Source organism: Mauremys mutica, chromosome 6 (assembly GCF_020497125.1).
Source record: "Mauremys mutica isolate MM-2020 ecotype Southern chromosome 6, ASM2049712v1, whole genome shotgun sequence".
In the NCBI taxonomy this organism is placed as follows: Eukaryota; Metazoa; Chordata; order Testudines; family Geoemydidae; genus Mauremys; species Mauremys mutica.
This window is the reverse complement of record NC_059077.1, coordinates 56922553-56944313: the sequence shown is the minus strand read 5'-3', so window position 1 is coordinate 56944313 and position 21761 is coordinate 56922553. Positions and strand designations below refer to the sequence as shown.

Here is a 21761-nt window from a genome sequence, read left to right as displayed (position 1 = left end):
TGGCATTCAGTGAGTGGGTAAAAATGTGCAATATGCACTGTTTCAAGATCCAAATTCAGCTCCTGGCAAAAGTGAGTGTGACTCTTTGGAAGCCTGGGAGTATTGTATACACTTACGAAGTTTAAATTTAGCCCCAGGAGCTGAGATAATGCCCTATAACAAAGTAAGATGGATAGGACCTGGTTGAACTCTCTAGATAATTATTTGTAAATTATATTAATTTACACATCCTTTGCCATTATGTACACACACTGCATCAGTGCAAATTACACTATCTTGACAATTGCAGTGGCTTTCTGACTAATTTACACACTGTTTACATCATTTCTGGATTTGGCCCAGACACTTACATGGAATTGGACCTGCTTACTTCAGGCTGCATATCTCACTCAGCTTGGTCTAGTCAGGTTAAAACGTGGGCTGTCTCTAATTCTATGTTATGTTACTGTCTCTCTGTTTTAATGTATTCTATATCACCTATTTTCATAAACAAAGGCATCTGTTCAGCTTACCTTTTCTGGCTAAACTCTGGCTAAACATGGGGCCAAACTCTCTCTTGCACCATTTTTCACCAGCAGAGAATTTGGCCTACAATGTAGATTTTACCAGAACCTTTATTGCTATAGAAAGATTTTAATGCTTTTAAAGAAAGGAAAATGTGCATTCTCTTGTTACAAAGATTTGCACTCTGAGAATATTTTATTTGTATCTTACATTTAAAAAGTGTCATGGCAAGAAATGGGTTTGATTTTGAAGGGGAATCATTTTGAATAATTAACCATGAATTACTCTAATTAGAAGAAAATAATTATAGGTTGGACATAAGCTGTTTCAAATGCGAAGTGTAGAGTAAGAGACTATTGGAAAAATAATGCCACCTGATAGAAGCTGAAATTAATCCAAAAAAGAACTTTTCTTTGAATCAGGATTTAACTATGGTGTTTTAAAATGTCTCCAATTTAAAACATGCAAATTTCTTCTAGGCTGAATTATTAGTGGGCCTATGTTGTTGAATTACAAAATCTTCAGTCTAATAATTAACGAAGGCAGTTTTATTCTTTAAAAGAGAATTGTCATTAACTCCTCTCTTAATAGCTGAACCCTTGTTCAGAACAACTACTGAGAAAACTAAGGGTACCATTTCACATCGTGCAAATGCTGATTTAAGTGTTTGCCTAAACCTAATGTTATTTTAAAGATTAATGTGTTTTATTGTGTGTGTGTCTGTGTCCACGTACACACACACACAATATTACACATACACAGATCAGTAATAGTGTTACCTGGAATTTTCAAAGGAGCTTAAGGAACTCAGGTGCCCACTAGTGTCCTTTGAAAATCCCACTCTGAAAAATTATGATATAGCCTGAATTCTGAGGTTACATATTATTTCTCAAGGATTCCTTACTTCTTTGAAAACATCACCATGTGTATTGCAGGAAGCAATATTGGTAGTTCGGTTTTCCTTTATTTTTTAGATTTTTTAGTTTTAAATTCTAGAAGCAACTGACCCAAATTCTGGGAGCATGTTACGAAACTTAAAGTTCACAGTGACAGTAATTTTTTAAAAATCAAAACATTAAAATGAGATAATCATTTCCCAGTGCCTCCACAAGCATAACACAGTTCAACCCCAAAATGTAATTACCTGATGCTAATAAATAACCCATCTTACTCTCATCTCATTCCTTCCTTGAATGCTAAAAGAAAGGTGAAATAAGAGGAAGGTGAGCTTTGCAGCAAAACTAGAAGGTTAACAAACCCAGGCTTTGTTTGATCAGCAAGGGAAGAATGCTCCACAGTCAAGCACCCTCACAGAAAGCACCCTGCTGGCAGTGCCCTCTCACCTATAACAAAATGTATTAACAGGTAGTCAGCACCATAGTAGTGCCCCAATATTGTGTTAGGGTGTATTGCACTGCTGGAAGTCCAGGTACAAAAACAAAGTTCCCCTGAACACTTATTCTCATTAAAGGTTCCATGGCACTTTTTGCAAGAGTAGAGCCATAATAGGCATTTATAAACTTTAAGGTCAGAAGGGACCATTGTGATCATCTAGTCTGACCTCCTACACATTTCAGACCACAGGACCTCACCCATCCACTCCTGAAATAGACCCCTAACCTCTGGCTGAGTTACTGAAGTCCTTCAGTCATGGTTTAAAGACTTCAAGTTACAGAGAATTCACCATTTACACTAGTTTAAACCTGCAAGTGACTCATGCCCCATGCTGCAGAGGAAGGTGAAAACCTTCCTGAGGACATCCTGAAAACCTTCCACGGTCTCTGCCAATCTGACATGGGGGAAATTCCTTCCTGACCCCAAATATGTCAGCCAGCTAGAACCTGAGCATGTAGGCAAGACCCACCAGGCAGACATCTGGGAAAGAATTCACTGTAGTAACTCAGAGCCCTCTCCATCTAAAGTCCCATCTCTGGCCGTTGGGGATTTTTGCTACTGGCAGTCGCTGATGGGCCACATGCCACCATAGGCAGTCCCATCATACCATTCCCCTCCATAAATTTATCAAGCTCAGTCCTGAAACCAGTTAGGTTCCCCCTCCCCCCAATGCTTCCCTTGGAAAGCTGTTCCAGAACTTCACTCCTCTGATGGTTAGAAACCTTTGCCTAATTTTGAGCCTAAACTTGTTGATAAATTTTTTGTTTATATGCATTTGTTCTTGTATCCACACTGGTGCTTAACTTAAATAATTCCTCTCCCTCCCTGGTATTCATCCATCTGATGTATTTATAGAGAGCAATCATATCTCCCCTCAGCTTTCTTTTGGTTAGGCTAAAAAAGCCAAGCTCTTTGAGTCTCCTCTCATAAGGTAGGTTTTCCATTCCTCGGATCATCCTATCAGCCCTTCTCTGCACCTGTTCCAGTTTGATTTAATCTTTCTTAAACATGGGACACCAGAATTGCATGCTGTATTTTACTTAGGTGCTTTTGAAAATTGTACCCTAGTTGCATTAATGGTTGTTTGAATTTTTATTTGCCGTCTTCCTATGAAGCAAGTATGTGGCCACTGCTGAAGGCAAGGTACCAGAATTAGACAGTCCAGATATCTGATCTAATATAGCAACTCCTGTGTTCTTAAACATCTGATGTTAGTTGCATTAGCTAAGACAATTATGTTATACTAGTGCAATGGTGGATTTCTCTCCCATCATCTGTTGCACACTGTCCTTACAGGTTGTGATGAAATTCATGTCACGTTGGCCAGAATTTTCAAATATAATTAAGGATTTTGATTGTCTCTGTTTTTAGGTGTCCAACTTCAGACACTTCCAAGACACTTGGTTTTCAGAAAGAGCTGAGCTATTTTCCTCTAACAATCAAGCCCCTTGAAGTTGCTACAATTTGAGCATCTAAATTCAGCAGTCACTTTTGAAAATTTAGGCTATTGAATTTCACTTGCTGACAATTATGAATTTCCTCCTCTAGCACCTCTTCAACTGTATAGATATAGGGGCAAGTCATGTTCAGTTTACTCAACTTGCCATGATCAACAAACTAACTTTCCTTATTAAGTGGCATATACAAATATTATCATGTAGACTTGTTATTTGGACAGTTTAGGGACGTAGTACTCATTTAACTTAACAAATCAAGAGTAACTCCACTGAGTTCAAGGGAATTACAAGGATATCAAATGAAATTAAAGTTGACAAGAGAAGAATCAGTCTCTAGGTCAAAAGTGTAAACAAAAGATCAGTCTAGGTCTTTTACATTTCCAGAATGAATCTATTTACTCTTTTTCTTTAGAAGTAAAATTTTAAAAATTGTGAAAGAGAAACTAATTCATTTCAAAATCAATTTAATTGCTAATATGTCTTTATAAAATGGGAATGGGAAAATGGGATATTTAATTATGATTAGCAGTGACTGAAATTCCACTGCACCTGTTTAATAAAAAGAAGATGATCTATGCACAATAGTTTGTTTTTTCCCCTTCATTTGGGATCCTGTGAATTGTTCCCATTAGTAGGAAAAACATAGGGTGCAGTCAGGTGTTTCTTTGATGCAGTCCTGTTTTATTTACAAAGAATGCACTAAGTCCTGTTTCCCTGAACATAGCAGGACTCAAACAGCAGGAGCCAGTTTCTTTGTCCACAGCTCCAAGCCCCTTTCTAGACAGCATTCAGCCTAAAATATCTTAAACTTTTCTCAAGGCCATGCTATCTCTGCTTTTCTGGTCTTGCTGCCTCTCTTTCTCAGACACACAAACGTTCACAAAACTATACCTAAGGAAACTCTTCTGCCCACATGTGCCTTTATTTTGCATGGTGACATGTGCCTGTGGTTTGGGTAGAGGTTGCTATTTTTTTCAGCTACCTGATTCCATACAATAGCTTAACTCTTTCTCACACTTATCTCAGTTGTTCCACCCATTCCACCCAATGAGGTTTAAACCAACTGATCCAAGATGGAGGTATTGCACTCTATATCTTGGATTAAGACATCCAGATTATGTTGAGAACCAGCTTCATTTTGACAAGGTGAGTCTGTGCTAACCACTGTCCTGCTGTGATGTGGAACATCTCAGAGGGCTAACAATGAGATAGCCATCAACATTGAATGACTCTCCCCCATAGGAACAATGGATTTTCTACGGTAGGCCACTGACTTTGAATGACTGTACAACTCTGTTGAGGGAGGGTTGGAGGCTGGAGCCTGCAATTCCCCTAGCTGAAGCACATGGGCAAAAAAGATATAGAGACTTTTTTTAGAAAGGTGGTGTGTCTCTGAACAAAGGGGCCAGGCCACTATAATGTGCAAGAAGAGCAGGCTTAGGAGAGAGAAGGGAGGAAGGGCTGCCTATGCTAAGGACACTTATCAAACCCAGGATTCACAGAAGGAGTGAGATCAGACTTGGATTTGGTGTAGGGGAGGGGCTTACAAGCACATGGAGCCCAGACTGATGATTGTCCAGAGAAGGGGACTGGACCAGGATGTGTTACAGCTGTATGATACAGTCTTCAATTACATGAACAAGTACTTTCCCCCCCCCCCTTCATTCAGTGCACATAATGGAGTTGCTTTGGGTGGTGAATCAGAGTTGTATAGTGAAGGAGGCTGTTGCCTGTAGCACCTTTCCCTTACTTGTTGCAGAAGCTGGAAGGTGTGTAGTGAATGAGACAGAGGACAGCAGGAAGGGAAAGGGTGGTCTTATAGTTAAGGCAGTTGAATGCTCCCTGAAGAACTGGATTCTATCTGTGCCTCTGCCACAGAATTCTTACGTGATGCTAATTGAATTACTTAAACCAAACATTTCACAGGTGGTCACTAATTGTGTGTTCCTCATTTTCTGGGTGCCTGACTTCAGACCCAGGGGTCTGATTTGCAGAAATATTGAGCGCTCAAATCTACAGCTCAAGTCAATGGGAGCTGTTCTTTGAACAAGTAAAGTGCTATTTAATGCTACATTCTCTAAAAAATCAGGTCCTTGATGTCTTAAATTGGACACCTGAAATTAGTGGACACTGTTGACCTTAATATCTTCTCTCTCAGTTACTCATCTGGACTTCAGCTGGAGAACTGTGTCCAGTTTTGGGCACCACACTTTAAGAAAGAAATTGGAGACATATCTGGCTTTAAGACTAAGCTTGATAAATTTATGGAGGGGATGGTATGATGGGATAGCCTAATTTTGGAAATTAATTTGGCAATTGATCTTTGATTATCAGCAGGTAAGTATGCCCAGTGGTCTGTGATGGGATGTTAGATGGGTTGGGATCTGAGTTACTACAGAGAATTCTTTCCTGGGTGCTGGCTGGTGAGTCTTGCCCACATGCTCAGGGTTTAACTGATCGCCATATTTGGGGTCGTGAAGGAATTTTCCTCCAGGGCAGATTGGCAGAGGCCCTGGAGGTTTTTCGCCTTCCTCTGCAGCATGGGGCGCAGGTCACTTTCTGGGGGATTCTCTGCAGCTTGAGGTCTTCAAACCGCAATTTGGGGACTTCGATAACTCAGACATAGGCTAGGGGTTTGTTATAGAAGTGGATGGGTGGGATTCTGTGGCCTGCATTGTGCAGGAGGTCAGACTAGATGATCATAATGGTCCCTTCTGACCTTAAAGTCTCTGAGTCTATGAGGGAATCCAGAGGAGAGCAACAAAAAATGATAAAGAGTTTTAGAAAACATGACTTATGAGGAAAGGTTTAAAGAACAGGGCATGTTTATGAGAAGAGAGGGCTTGGGGAAAAGAGGCAGTGGGAGGGAGAGAGACATGATAGCAGTCTTCAAATATGTAAAAGGTTGTTACAAAGGGGATGGTGATCAATTGTTCTCCATGTCCATGCATGAAGGATAAAAAGTAATTGACTTAGTTTGCAGCAAGATAGATTTAAGTTGATCTTAGGAAAAACTTTGTCTATAAGGATAGTTAAGCACTAGAACAGGTGACCTAGTGAGGTTGTGGAATCCTCATCATTGGAGCTTTTTCAGAACAGGTTACACAAACATGTGTCAGGGATGGTCTAGATTTAGTTATTCCTGCCTCAGTGCAGGGGGATGGGCTAAATTACATCTTTGCGGTCCTTTCCAGCTTTACACTGCTATGATTCTGTGAGTCATTTCACAGCGGTGTTTGCAAATAAATTCATTAATATTTGTGAAGCACTTCGATACTATAGTGATGAGCACTATAGGAAAGGCCATGAGGCAACAAATAATTCTGTCTACAGAGCAGGCTTTAAATAGTGATCAATAAATAAGGCATGGGACCACACATTGAACAAGAAGAAGAAAATGAAATACTGAATAGCAGCTCATTAACTGACACCATTCATTCTGTGCACTGATTGAGGCAGATTCCTGTGGAAAAAAATGTGATCGTATCATTAAAGACTGTATCTTAATGAGATCAAATAAAGGTTGAACAGGCAACCTTAATTCTGACATTTCCTAACTTTTGAGTTCTTGACTTTGCAACCTTACTAATGTTTTAACCTAGTTTGTGTGTGAAATATTATATATAACATAGTATTATACTATGTAGTATTTTATATTTAACATAAAGAATTGGGTGTACATAAGTTAATATTTATGTAGTCTCATGTTGGCGGCTATCAGAGAATTCAGTTATTTTGATTAGTTGGTGATGAACTTCTGGTTGAGATATAAAAGATCATCAATAACAATTGGAATTAAATGGCATATCCACAGTCAGCACAATAGATATTTTGTTTATGTGGCACTATTGTTAGATTTTTATTTTTTTCATTTCTGAAAAGGTAAACTGAAAAAACTTTTAGAATGAGTCAGCCATGGGTAAACAGTACTGCAGCCAGGATAAGGGATATTCTGGACATAGTGTCAAAAAAATGCTTGGATAATAGGAAGAGGATTCAAAATGCTTTTTAATTTAACATTTACTTCACAATCTTCCTCTGATCCCTTTTTTCCACTGTATCCCCTCTATATTTTCAACAACCATAAATTACAAATTAATGTGATCATTTTTCAATATTTATATCACTCATGTGATCTGTCTGTCTCTGCTAAAAGCATTTCTAATCCAGCATAAGGCACCAGTTCTTCCATTGACCTGTATGGTGCATCCCTGAACCTGCACAGAGTCATTTGCAGGATCAGGGCCTGATATATTGCTGCTTTATATATTATAGACTTTTGCAATGTCAGAATTGCCAATCGCCAAAAAAATCATGGCTCTGTCCTCCCAAATAATCAGAATCACTTGAAAAAAACATGAGATTTTAAGAAAAATAAGTTTTGGGGTTTTTTAATTTGTCTTCTGGTGTCTGAGTCATTAGGGTTCACATTTTCAAACTTTTCTTCAACCATAAGGGCTAGAAACTTTAAAAAAAAAAAATCTGAGACACTAACATAATCACATGACTCCAGGGGCTTATAATTTAACTAAAACATGGTATATCATGAGCTACATGATAAAATGACAAGATTTGGCAGCATAGCTGCTTTTTTTTTTTTTTTTTTTTAAGAATACAGTTTCTTATGAGAGAAATATCAGAAATTGTTCAAATACATCATTTACACATATGATTTCCTTCTTTGAATTCTCAGGGCCCAATTTGCAAAACTTGGCACCCTTATTGTGGTAGCCAAATTTGTGTATGCAAATACAGGTTTTGAATATTCAGACATTTTTAAAGTGTGTTTTCGGTAGCCATATTTGAACATACAAAACTAATATTTTAATGAAAATCTTTTACTCTGCTCAAGGCCTCTATAATTCTGTAAATGTCAGTGCCACTTTTATTATCAGAAATAGGAGATTCTCATGTTTTTTTTATACATCCTGTTTTTTTAACACTATTAAAAGATGCTTGGCACACATTGACAATTTGCCATTTATCCACAGCAAATAAAACACACATTCTAATTGCAAGAGCCTTTTGCCAATGTAATCCAGACAGAGCTATCAAGGAAAGATCCTCCAATCCACACCCTGTACCTATATTTTAATAGTTTCCCTGTAATCTACTGTATCTCAAAATGTAGTTATTTAATCTGAATTAACACCATGCCACATCTCTTTTCTCTATCTCATTTTCTTTTCTGTGGCCTGAAAAGTTATTGCATTTTTCTGCTGTTAGCTCAAAGATGTCAGCTACAACTTCTTATTGATTTTTCTTATTCTTTGTCTACTGAATTTAACCCTTATACATTCTGCAAATCTCTCTCTCTGGTAATCAAAGAAAATACTTGTTTAAAATATCCAACATGATTATAAAGCCAGTTGAGATCTGTTTTACTTTTGAGTTACCTTCATCATAAAAAGATTTCTAATCATATCAAGGTCATTTTGTTACTTGCATTTTTGCAGCTTTACATTATAATTGTTTCCTTCTGCAGAAATAAATGCTGTAACCTTGAATGAAGCAGTTACTAATAATGTTACACTAAGCAAATAAATGTCAGGAATGAACTAGTCTTGACTGCTTCTGTAGTATTCATGTATAATGCTCTAATCATTGGCGCAAAACATCCAATTAATTTGCTTTCCCTACATGTTTTTACTGGCCAAGATGCATAGGGGAGTAGTGTGCTCAGTCATAATCATGCTCCACAAAGGCTGGAAATGTTCCCTTTGAGCTTCCAATCATTAGGTCAGCTGAAGTGAAGACAAGCCCATTGACAAGTGAGAATGGTAATAATTTATTTTCTATTGATGGGTTGTGACAAATCATGTCGGAGCAGTGGCTGCATACTGTGGGGCTCCATGAAGGAAGATTGTGATGGGCAGAGATGAAACCCTTCACAGCTCATTTAGTCCAAATGTAGCCACCTGGGTGGTGAATCAGTTCAACATACCAGCCCAAGCATTCCTGCTCAAAATTAGATCGCTAACAGGCAAACCATATAGGGGTTCCTAGAAGGCATTAATCAACATGGTTGAACTGTCAAAATGCAGAATTCAAAATTAGGAAACACAAGAAGGGTTAAAATGTGGCAATTTTGTCACAAATTCAAGAATTTAATTACTATCACACAATCCCAGGTTCAGTAAGGGTCTTGGAAGAAAAATGATGAACTTTAAACTGGCAAAGTGAAGAATTACACCTGCTGAAAACACCCTAAGATTTTTACAAATGTTAATTAGTAAAAGCAGCATGAAGATTTATTTAAGCTCAGGCACACCCCCTTCAACTATCAGCTGACAGGTCAAATTAAATTTATGTGCTTCTTACCACTGCACAGCACACTTCATCTTATTTAAATTTATTTTTTCCAGTGATGTGCTTAGCATCTGACATCTCATGCTGTTTCAGAATGCAGACAGTTATTTTATTTTGCAGAATATTACAGACTTGCCCAGCTTTTTGGATGAACTCTGCTTTTTTTGTAGAAGAGATTTCACAGGCATACTGAGATCTGGACCTCACTGTTTAGTAGGCATCTTATTTTTCTTTATATGTGTGATTTTCTTCTAAGAGAAAACTGTTGTCTATATTTAGGGCCAGCTTCTCTGTTGCACTCTGGCCTCTTGCCAAAGAGATAGAGTCAGATTGGTTATGCTCAGCAGGTGTACTGTACTTTAGGGCTCTTTCCTAGCTTGCATAAGTTAGAATACCTGGAGAATTAGGGAGCCTAAATTCACCCCCTGACAGCATTCCTCCTTCCCACTCCCATTCACCTCTCTACACACACGTACACACACCAATCATCACTCACCTTGGTAAAACGGAGAATCTGGGCCTTAATATATTTTTTTTAAAAGCCTTCGATGCATATAACAATTCCAAAATGTATGGAGTTTCTAAAGCCATACATTTAAATATACAGTGTATTTGGAATAAGAGCTGTGACAGTGTAATCACAGGTGTTTTTATTACATTATGTCACTGGCTTTCTGATGACTGGCAAAACAGGTATTAACTTTACACAGCCATGGCAAGTGTTTTTCATCTCACAGCCCTGTCACACATTCCCACATGTGTGTCATGTTCCCCTGTAAGGGTTGTTCTCCACAGAATACAACAGCCTCCTTCTGCTACAGGTTGTTTCTTTTACTCAAGTGGAAGAGTTCTGAGCTGTAGAGCTGAAGGTCCTGGGTTAAAACTCTGATGGCCACCAACCTGGGAAAAATCATTTACTGGTATAATTAATGCATCATAATGCCTATGCATAAGGTGGTGAAATTAAAGTTGGAGTATGCTATACTAAAAATAATGTTTGCACAGTATCATCTAACAAATCAATATTCTTCTTGTCTCATAAGAGAATTGAGTCTAGGAATCTTATATCTGTGAATATGAAAATCATATGACTTAAACTAGCTTAGCTATTTAATTCTTAGATTAGTGAATACACATCTGTATAAGGTTTATGAATCATGGATTTATTTCTCCCCAGTCTTAAATGATTATTCTAATTTAAGAAAACTTGCATTAGAGGTTGAAAGTGCTAAGAGTATCATACCATTTCAGCTGATCTTGAAAGTTCCTGTTTGTTATATTGCTTCACAAGATTTATGTAAAAAAAGAGAAGAGAAGAGTTAGTAGCCAACATAGGTTATTACCATAATGCATACAATACAGAGGCAAGTTTATTGCATTTAATATCCCAAGTAATCTGTGAGAATAGGCAATCGTTTCATTATATTTTTATACTGTCAAATTTCCATTAAAGGGACATCTCCTGCATTGTGATAATGTGGAAACAGTTGAAAAGTACAATGTTTTAAGAGGTTAAATGTATTATAGCATTATCTTTCCATGTGCAGACATATTATGACACAAGTACTGGTGGTTCATGCATTCTGTTTAATATCTATTTTAGTAGGTATGTCTTTCCTTGATTTTTTTAAAAGTAAATCTAGTGTAAGCATATTATGAAAGTACTGCAGCCTGGTTGCAAGACTATATCTTTTGTGCACCGTTTTCCTTCAGGTATTATGTTCATATTGGAAAAATAGTGACTGAATCATTCTAAATAATTCATTATACTTGGCATTTCAAAATTTTATTTTTGTTTGGGATTATTTTGTCCTCTAAGGTAAAATGACAAGGTAAAAACATCTTGCATAAAAACCAAGATCATCACTCTTTTTCACTGCCTATCAACCTGTTTGTGCTTAACCAAGCATTTATTTATTAGTTCTTAATGGGAAGGTCTACAAGGTTACTACACCTGAGAGAAAAATCTGTAAGACAGGCTTTCTAATTAATCACTAGGAGGGTTCAAGAAGGTCTAGTTATTTCTGTGTATAGAAGAATTTATGAAGTCTACTACAAGTGTTCATTGCTAAAACTGCAGCTAATGTTTTGTTTCTTTGAGATACTGCACTGTGAGATACTGCACTTATGTGTAAACCGTGACAGGTGTAACAGTATCCTGCAATATCTGGACAAACCTTGTTGAATTAAAGTTAAGTATTTTAGGAATTCATTTTTAAAAAATGACAATGTTTATATACCGTTGAGGTATTGTATGTATTTCCAATTGGGAGAGGGACCAGAGCCCTCCAGGAACTAAGAACAATTCAGGGTTGTTAGGCAAATTCATTCAGGTTGTAACACCTGAGGACTACCATCACCTGGAGAGAGGCTCGCGTATACTGGTTCAAACTGAATTCTCCAGGGAGTCTAGGGTTGCCAACCTTCCCGGTTTTGCCAGGAGTCTCCTGGAATCATACCCAATCTCCTGGAGGCTACTGACCCCAAACCAAGAGATTTTAGGCTCTGAAAGTCTGGTGGAGCAGATGGGCTAAGGCAGGCTCCCTTCCTGCCCTGGCCCCATGCCGCTTCCAGAAGTGGCTGGCATGTCCCTGCAGCCCCTGTGTGGGAGGGCCAGGCAGCTCCATGCGCTGCCTCCACCCTGAGTGCTGATTCCACAGCTCCCATTGGCTGGGAACTGTGGCCAATGGGAGCTGCGGGGAAGCACTTACAGGCATGGGCAGCGCACAGAGCCCCTTTCCTGCCCCTTGGGGGGCCGCAGGGATATGCCGGCCACTTCTGGGAGCGGTGCAGGGCCAGGGCAGACAGGGAACCTACCTGAGCCCTGCTGCATTGCCGACTCGGAGCTGCCTGAGGTAAGCACCTCCCGGCTGGAGCCTTCACCCCACACCTCCTCTAGCACCCCAACCCCCACCCCAGCCTGGAGCCCCCTCCTTCACCCAAACTCCCTCCAAAGCCCTCACCCTTTCCTACACTCCAACCCCATGCTCCACACCCAAACTCCTTCCCAGAGCCTGCACCCCATCCTGCACCCAACCCCCCTACCCCAGCCCAAAGCTCCCTCCTGCACCCAAACTCCCTCCTACAGCCTGCACTCTGCACCCTGTCCTGCACACCAACCTCCTACCCCAGCCTGGAGTCCTCTCCTGCACCCAAACTCCCTCCCAGAGCCCATACCCTTCACCTCCTCCTGTATTCCAATCCCCTGCCCCAGGCTCAGCCCAGAGCTCCCTTCCACACTCCGAACCCCTCGCCTCCAACCCAGTGAAATCGAGTGAGGGTGGGGGAGAGCAAGCAATGGAGGGAGGGGGGAGGAGTGAGTGGGGCAGGACCTCGGGGAAGGAGTGGGGCAGAGGTGGGATGAGGGTGTTTGGGTTTGTGTGATTAGACAGTTGGCAACCTTACCAGGGACCAACAGACAAAGAAAGTGTTTTTGGGTAAATAGCCTGAGTTAAAACTGACTCGGGGACCAAACAAACAGGACTTCTGGACAAAAGGGCCCAAATCCTTTGGGAGGTCTTGGAAGGTCTTTGACCTGCAAAGGTCCCATAAGACTTGGATGGCAGGTTCTGAGCAGAAGCTATGATGAATTTATGACCACAGGAAAAACCTCTTTCTGGGTGTGAAGGTCTAACCACCAAACTAAGCCCTTGTTGGAGTGAGAAGGTGATCTCTATTGATCTTATTAGCACGCATGTAGATTCTTTTATAGTTTTTAATGTTTTCTTTGTAATGCTTTCACCTTAAGAATAAAAATGGTTATTTAGAAAGAACTATGTGGTAACTTATAACTGTTGGCAATTATACTGTCTACTGTGTCTGAGAAGAGAAGCAAAGCAGGCCTGCTTATGTAGTGTGTCTTTTGCTGGGGATGTTAAAGTATAGTCAGAGGACTATGCAGCCTGTAAAGAGGGCTGGCTCTAGCTTTTTTGCCGCTCCAAGCAAAAACATTTTTGGCTGCCCCCACCCCAGCCCTGGGCTACCCCCCTGCCGCCCCAGCCCTGGGCTCTCCCACCCGCACCCCCTGCCGCCCCAGCCCTGGGCTCTCCCACCCGCACCCCCTGCCGCCCCAGCCCTGGGCTCTCCCACCCACACACCCCATGCTCTGGGCTCCCCCCTTCCCCCCCACCCACACACCCCCTTCCACCCCAGCTCTGGGCTCTGCCCCCTCCACCCGCACCCCCTGCTGCCCCAGCCCTGGGCTCTCTCTCCCCCGCGACCTGCACCCTCCTTCCACCCCAGCCCTGGGTCACTGGTAACTTGCTCCCAGGGCAGGTCATTCAGCAGGAATTTTGGATGTGCACAGAACACAGACAGAATTGGTTCCCATATGGTTACAGAACTGCAGTAAAGTGGAACAATTTTCAGCTTGTGTGATGGGAGGATATCTGGATGCATATTATAAGACTGTCCTCCATAAATGAGGAAAAGTTGAGGTGCCTTTATTATTATTTTTTTCCATTCTTTCTTTCTATGGGGAATTTGCCAATGCAATATCACTGTCTTCCCTTTAAACAAATAAAACTAAAAAAAAAAAAAGGGGGGGGGGCAATGGCTGTTGAAAATAGCAATTCCAGTCCTAAAAACCACTGGGAAGCATTTCTTGCTTAATTTTATCCTACTTTTTCTACAGCAAATTACAGTGGATCAGTATATTTGATTTGGGAGAAATGAAGTAACAGCTGCCCAAATTGAGCTGGAGCACTCCTGAATTTTGAGGTGTTCAAATCTGGAAGGCCGGCGCTAGATTCCCTTTCTTAATATTAGCTAAATCTGGAAAGGAAAAGTCAATTTCTGCTTCCATGGCTCAGAAGTGGAAATCCTCCTACGTGCTTGGTACTGTATCTAAAGCTGCCCAGGTCCAGTAGAGCCTCCCCTCCCTTACTTTTCATTTTAAATTCTAGTGGGATCCACATACCTCCCTTGCTAGGCTTCAGATAGAGAGGGGCACTGTCCATTTAGTCCACCCAATTCTTTCTTTGGGGGCTGCAAAGTGAGTGGAATGGAGATACACCTATCTCCTAGAACTGGAAGGGACCCCAAAGGGTCATCGAATCTAGCCCTCTGTCTTCACTAGCAGGACCACCACCTTCACTAGAGGTCACACCAGTATCCCTAAGCCAGTCTGGGGATGTCTTCTGAAGGAGATATCTGGGCCAAAGCCTTCTACTCCTTGGGCACACTTGTTCCCCATTCACAGTGCCACCCTGCTCTACCAGTGAGCTGTCTATTCACAGCAAGCTGCAGCATGAGGTTTCAGCTACCATACTCCCTCCCCTTCCCTTTCCTGTTGATAGCGCCCAAGGGAATACTGGGAAATGTAGTTCTTGTTTTGCTGGTGCCTGGAGCCGCCCCTGCCTGTAAATGCCCTGGTCAGAAAGGAGAGAGACATGGGTCTCTGCCACAAAAGAGGTGATGGCTGAGGACCCAGGAGCCTAGAGTGGGTGCCCTTTTTGGACCACAGAGAGGAAAAACATCTGCAGTTACCCTGAACTGTGACATATAAACTCTTGTCATTGTGTGCAAACACACATACAAAGCTGTGTAGAGACTTATCTGGCATATTGTCAATTTGTCCATATACCATCCAGGAAGGGAATGGTGGGAAGAAAGGGAGAAGAAAAGGAAATGGGGAATATTTAGGGGCTAAATTCACACTCTGAGTGGGGATGAAAGAATAACTTCAGGAAAAATGCACTCAACAGAAACCGTATTCAGAATGGCTTCAGTGGTAGCACAAGTTGAACTTTATTTTGATTTAGTTGAGAAACCAGTTTCTCTCCATATTGGAAAACCTGAGCTTATTTTAACAAGACCGATCAAAGCACATTTTTGGGCCTTGTCTGAACTACTAGATTAGGTCACCCCCATTGACTTCTATATTTGGGGGGCAGCTCCAGTCAGGTTAATGGGGCTCTGTGGGGGAAGAGCAAATTCCACGCATGCCAGAGGCTTGCAGTTGGGGGGGGGGAATGCCCCCCACAACTGTAAACTACATCCATGGTCACCCCTGTAATGTAAGCCCACGGAAAGCTCTCCCTCTTCTGTTGGAGCACAAGCACCATCAAGATTCGGGAAAGCTGAAAGAAAGGCACCCCTTCCTTTTCATGTGCTGGGACATTGAACAGGGAATCCTCACCTTTGGAGGAAAGTTCTGAGACAGCAATATCCCTTCTCCAGTCCACTCCCCACCCACTGAAGCATTGTCATCTGTAGGGGAAGCCTTTGTTTCCCACCATCATCATCAGGAATAGAGAGAAAGTCTGCATACTGGAACACCATCATCCATGGGAAAATAGTCCATAAACCTCCCCCTACTCACTGTGGCAATGTCATTTAGGGGTGGAGGAAGGCATCTCAAGGGAGTCCCCTGCTGGGATACTATCTCCTCTGCTCAATATCTCTTTCTTTATCCTGTCTCAACAGAGGTGCAGTAGTGAGCTTTTCACAGCATTGACAACTGCTAAGAACTCTGGATCTGCACATGCTTTATGAGCCCTATAGTTTGGCTCCAGAACGAGGCTCAATATATCACTGTTAATAAGTGGAGATATGGGCTAAACATGCTCAGAACAGATTCTCTCTCTTTTTCTTTCCCTGTTGTAGTCTCTCCTAGCTTATGGCCTCCTACATTGTGTAGTATGCTAGCTTTGGTCTTTCATTTTAAGTGAAAAATCCTGTACATCTAGTGTGTGTATAATAAATCATAGCAGGCAATACAGCAAAGGCTCTGAATAGGTTTTCATGACTACAGTACCTTTTTGCTGCTGAATTCTTTTGTGTTTGGAAATCCCTGAATGTAAAATAGCCCAATAATAATTTGTTTAAAAATGTAATGTTTCTTTTATACTGTATTTTCACTCAAGTATCAGTTATAGATACTAAAATCATTTTCCTGTCCGTAGTTATGCAACTATTTGCTGCCCATTTACATGCCAGATATATTTTAAAGAATAAGTATCTGAAAGCTGGACTTAGTGGTGCAGCAGCACATTTAAGTGAGGTAGAAGAGACATCAGAAAACTCCCTTCCTTGGTGTTTTCAAATCTCAACAGTATGGAGATTTATTCATCTCCAGGAGAGAATGTAGTCTTCACCTTGCCAACCTCCTTAGAAGCCATCATAACTGCAATATTGGTCTTTTTTTTATACCGGACATGAGAAACCATGGATGGCACCACACCAAAATTCCAGCCAATGAATATCACCAAATAATATAAACTTGAAACTTTCAGATTCCTACAGAACCTGATTTTATGTACAGGACCTTGGTAAATAGGCCAATTTTAAGTCTACTTATCTTTTTATAAGTAATTTCATATTCTTTATCTAAATAATGTTTCACTGTTGTTGGTTTGGAAGTCAAGCTGGGAAGAATGGCCCAATTAACATATTAATCATGGCTTGCTTAATAAAGCAGGCTAAAGTAATTGTTTTGGATTTGTTAAGAACTGGTAATGGTCATTAATGTGATAGCTGAAGGGGAGAAAGAAAAAGGGCACTAGCATAAAATGGATGACTGAGGCCTTGTCTACACTACAGAGGAGATCGATCTAAGTTGCGCAATTTCAGCAATGTGAATAGTGTAACTTAAATCGACATAGCTTAGATCTACTTACCGTGTGGTCCACACTACGCTATGTCAACAGGAGATGCTCTCCTGTCAACTCCCCTTGCGCTTCTCATTCAGGTGGAGTAAGCAGTTGATGGGAGAGCGATCTGCAGTTGATTTAGAGGGTCTTCACTATACCTGCTAAATTGACTGCTGATGCATTGATCACCGAGTATCGATTCCCCCAGTAAGTGTAGACTAGCCCTCTAGATATTCCCAGAGAATATTGCCTAATATTATGTGTGTCTGGAAGGGGAAAAATTATAAGCAGCTGAAACTGATATTTGTAAACTGATGGTTTTAAGTTGCCTACACAGATCAGATCCATAGTCTTAGGTGCATGTGGGTGTTTGTTTTTCCAGAATCTGCTCAACCGCCTTGGTGGTTGGGAGGTGGGCCATATACAAGCTCCATTATTGTACAGAAAGCTTAGACTGAAGGTGTTATAAGTAATTGAAGCCCTGTCCCGCCGCTCACTTCTTTCCATTGTTCAGATCATGTAGTCAGAACCCATGTAACTTCTTTCCTTTGCTTTTTGTTAGCTGTTTTTCCCCCTTTTTGATTGTATTCTAATTGTTTGTAGTAGTCAGTGATAAGTTGTGCAGTTACTTGGTGTAAATTTGTGCCATTGTACAGTTACCTCCATTGTTGTGCAGTTTTTCTTTTTTCTTGATGTTGTTTCACTATCAAGTTCTGCCTTTCAAAAGGCAGATCATTTACTTGTGTTTTGTTTCTGAGGTAACCCAGAACTGTTGCCAGCAGACATTCTCATAATCACTTCAGCAGCTACTGCATGTGCTGCCATATTTGAGACATCAGAAGCAGCTACAAAGAAGTGCTTAGTTACATTAGGTTAGGGATCAGGATGTTTCCTGGTCATGGCAAAAAGGTCTTCTAATCAGTGTTGACACCAAGGCTGATCAGCCCATATTGCCCATGCAGACCCTGGAGGACAGCTTCTATAAAGATAAAGTGAGACCAAGAGGATGTAATTCTGGACTTGAAACCCCAGGTAGAGGTGATCAGGTTTAAGGGATGATGGTAGAAATACACATGAAATTAGAGTTACCAGAATGAACCTCAGTCCCTATCTCATATAGCAGTGAGGCTGAGTCTTCTTTCTAGCTGCCCCTGTACAAGGGAGTAAAGGTGAAGAAAGCTTGTTTAAGTGGACTAAGGAGTCCATGAATGGCACAGAATTTTGCCTCCAAATTCAGTCTTAATTTGTTACTTCAATCTTTGTTTAATACCCAGTTCTGCTACCTTTACTCATGTTTAGCAATACCTTCCCCCACAAATAGTCCCACTGAAATTAAAAGCCCATTACATAGCAAATTCTTATATTATGAACATTGCCCTTTATAGACTTAAAAAAACCTCTATATCTGTTTAGCCTTCTCCTTTCCTTACAATATTAAAAGCACTTCTCCCCACAGTGCCTCCAAAAAAATTTGGAGTTTCTAGGCCTGTCTAGAGGTATGTTGAGTCACAAAAAGCATTACATAATTTTTAATGTACACTCTCAAAAGAACTATGGTAGAGATTTTCAAAGCCACCTACACTATTTGGACACCCAGACTCTTCTTAAAATTAATGAGAAATGAGCATCCAAATGCCTTCAATATCTTTGAAAATCTCTACCCATTACTTTGACACCTTGTCTAAGTTTTGCGATCCTTTCCAGAAAAATTGTACCTGTCATAGGTTTCACCCCAACTCTGAACCTTAGAGTATAGATGCGGGGACCTGCATGAGAAGCCCTAAGCTTAATTACCAGCTTAGATCAATATGCTGCCACCATCCAAATATTTGAGTCATTTGGAAAACTCTGTCTTCCCCACAAAAAACCTTCCCCTTCCTGGGTAGCCTTGAGAGACTCTTCCACCAATTCCCTGGTGAACACTGATCCAAACTCCTTGGATCTTAACACAAGGAAGAATTACTCCTTCCCCCCAGCTGTTTCCCCGACCAGTCCCTGGTGAGTCCAGATCCAATCCCCTTGGATCTAAAAACAAGGAAAAATCAATCAGGTTCTTAAAAAAGACGGCTTTTAATTAAAGAAAAGAAAGGTAAAAGAAAAAAAAAACCTCTGGGAGATAGCATACAAGCTGATCTCACAGACGACAGATTCAAAACACAGAAGATGTTCCCCTGGGCAAAACTTAGTACACAAAAGAATTCCCAATTTGATTATTTCCCTAATGCCAAGACAAGTTACAAAAAGAAAATAAACATAAACCTATTTATTTCCTTCCTTAATACTCACTACTCTGATAAGAGGCTGATTTCTTGATCTTTTCCACTCCGGCTGAAACTGACTCTAAACAAAGGAAACTTCCCTCCTTCCTTTTGAAACATCTTGTTCCCCCATTGGTTCCTGGTCAGGTGTCAGCTAGGCTAGGTGAACTTCTTAACCCTTTACAGGTAAAAGAGGCATTAACCCTTAACTATCTGGTTATGACAGTGCCCTTGGATGTGATTTGGTATGGAAAATTTCAGAAAGATTGGTTTCTTTTTGGAGACGTTTGGGCAGGAAATAAAGCTGGTAATGGAGACCTAGCTTCAACGTTAAGTGTGGAGTATCTGCCACTGCTCCATAATTAGGCTTTAATTCTTACAAAAACTTCCATTAATTGGATTTTTCACATAACTTTTTTTTGTTTGATTTAAAGTACCACGCAGATTAGTTATAGAAACTTCATTTAAATATGGATTTAATTAGAAATGTTTTATAATTTTAATGAGTCTTAAAAGTCTTTTGATGAGCAGTCTGTGTAATTATGGTATTTAAAATGATTGGATAAATGCATACTTTATAATTTACCTTTCTTGCAACTGTGTTTTCAAGCAGGTTATTTTTAACATGAAGAATTGTTTCATTTTGTGTCAGCCTACCCTCCCCCTCCTTCCAGAAAATGTTTTATCTCTGAAATAAAATTAAATATGCATGATACTAGTAGTATTGGATAAAATTATAATAGTACAGTTAAAATCAATCAAAAAGAGGAAAATTATTTTGTTTTTGTTAGAGAAGAGACTAATTTGTTAGCCAGAAGTAAATTACAGACTAGCATTGTACAAAAAAAATGTGGGTTGGGTCTTTTGTGTCTGAGGAAATTACCTGAAAAATTACTGCATAGGGTACATTGCACTAGGTATTGTGTTATCAGCAATCTGCTTCACTGCCACAACATAAAGAAATAAAGATTCTCAGCAAACTTGAGAAGTAAGTTTACAGAAATTGCATTTAAAGGGGGCGGGGGAGGGATAGACTCTTTTTTATGAACAGTGGACCCTTTTCACCCCCAACCCACAAGATGTCAAATTACCCACCTATTGTGGATTATGAAATTGATTGATGAGTAGTGGTATACATTAGTTTCTGCATCTCTAGAACACATTTTCCAGCTTTTCATTGCTAGCCAGCAGCCACACTTTTAGGGGGATAATCCAGAAATGATACCGTATTGTTCCGAGTATAGGCCGCTCCTGATTATAAGCCGCACCCTTAAAGTTTGGTGCTATTTTAAAAAAATTAAATTTTTAACTTTTTTTAACTTAAAGAAAATATACACATTAGTAGAACAGTAAAACAGTATTTTATTTAATGAATAGGAAGACATGTACCAGTATTTTTAACACTTTTAACACTTTTGGTAGTCCTGCTTTTGACGGCATATGTTATATACTCAGAAATATTGAAAACTATTTTGTAGTTATACTGTAAATAAAGAAGGGAAAAGGAATGGACAACAAGGAGACTGATGGGAACAGTTCTCACCCTCTCCCCTGCACAACAATCAACAACATTAGCAAATGTTCTTAGGGTTAGGAATCATGGCCCCCCCCCCCCCCGAACTCCTGCCCCATCCAACCCCCTGCGTTCCTTGACACCTCCCCCCACCCCAGGGACCCCTGCCCCATCCAACCACCCCTTCTCTCTATCCCCTGACAGCCCCTGGAACCCTTGCCCCTGACTGCCTCCCACCGCCCCATCCATCCCCTGATCCTTTCTAACTGCCCCACCAGGACCCTTGCCCCTATTCAATCCCCCTGTTCCCTGCCCTCTGACCCCCCCAACTCCTATCCACCCCCCACCCCGAACTCCCCTGCCCTCTCTCCAACACCCTCTCCCTGCCCCGTTACTGCGCTGCCTGGATGTGGCTGGCGGCACTACAGTCCGGCCGCGGCTGGAGCCAGGAGCCCCGGGATGCTGGGCCGGAGCAGGAGTCACGCGGCCGGAGCCCAGAGCTGGAGGATGTGGCGGGAGCCGGACGGCCAGAGCCAGGTAGCTGGCCGGCCAGAGTAGGGCGGCCGGGAAGGGATGCGGGGCCGGAGCCGGGCGGCGGGGGACGCGGGGATGGGGACGGGCGATGCGGCGCCGGGGGAGGCGCGGCCGGGGCCGGCGCAGGGCGGTGGGGGATGCGCGGCCGGGGCCGGCGCCGGGCGGCGGGGGACGCGCGGCCGGGGCCGGCGCCGGGCGG

At 41.3% G+C, this 21761-nt stretch overlaps 1 protein-coding gene across 10 annotated transcripts in view; it reads left to right on the top strand.

Moving 5' to 3' along the window:
• The window catches only part of KIAA0825 (KIAA0825 ortholog), a 429759-nt gene that overhangs the window by 357286 nt on the left and 50712 nt on the right, over positions 1-21761 (top strand). Inside the window, exon 22 of one of the 10 annotated variants that reach the window (XR_006580636.1) lies at positions 11767-11857. The exons of the other annotated variants lie outside the window; for them this stretch is intronic. The gene's annotated coding sequence lies outside the window, so the exon portion shown is untranslated. Of the gene's footprint in view, positions 1-11766; positions 11858-21761 lie in introns of those variants that run through there. 10 annotated transcript variants of the gene reach the window in all.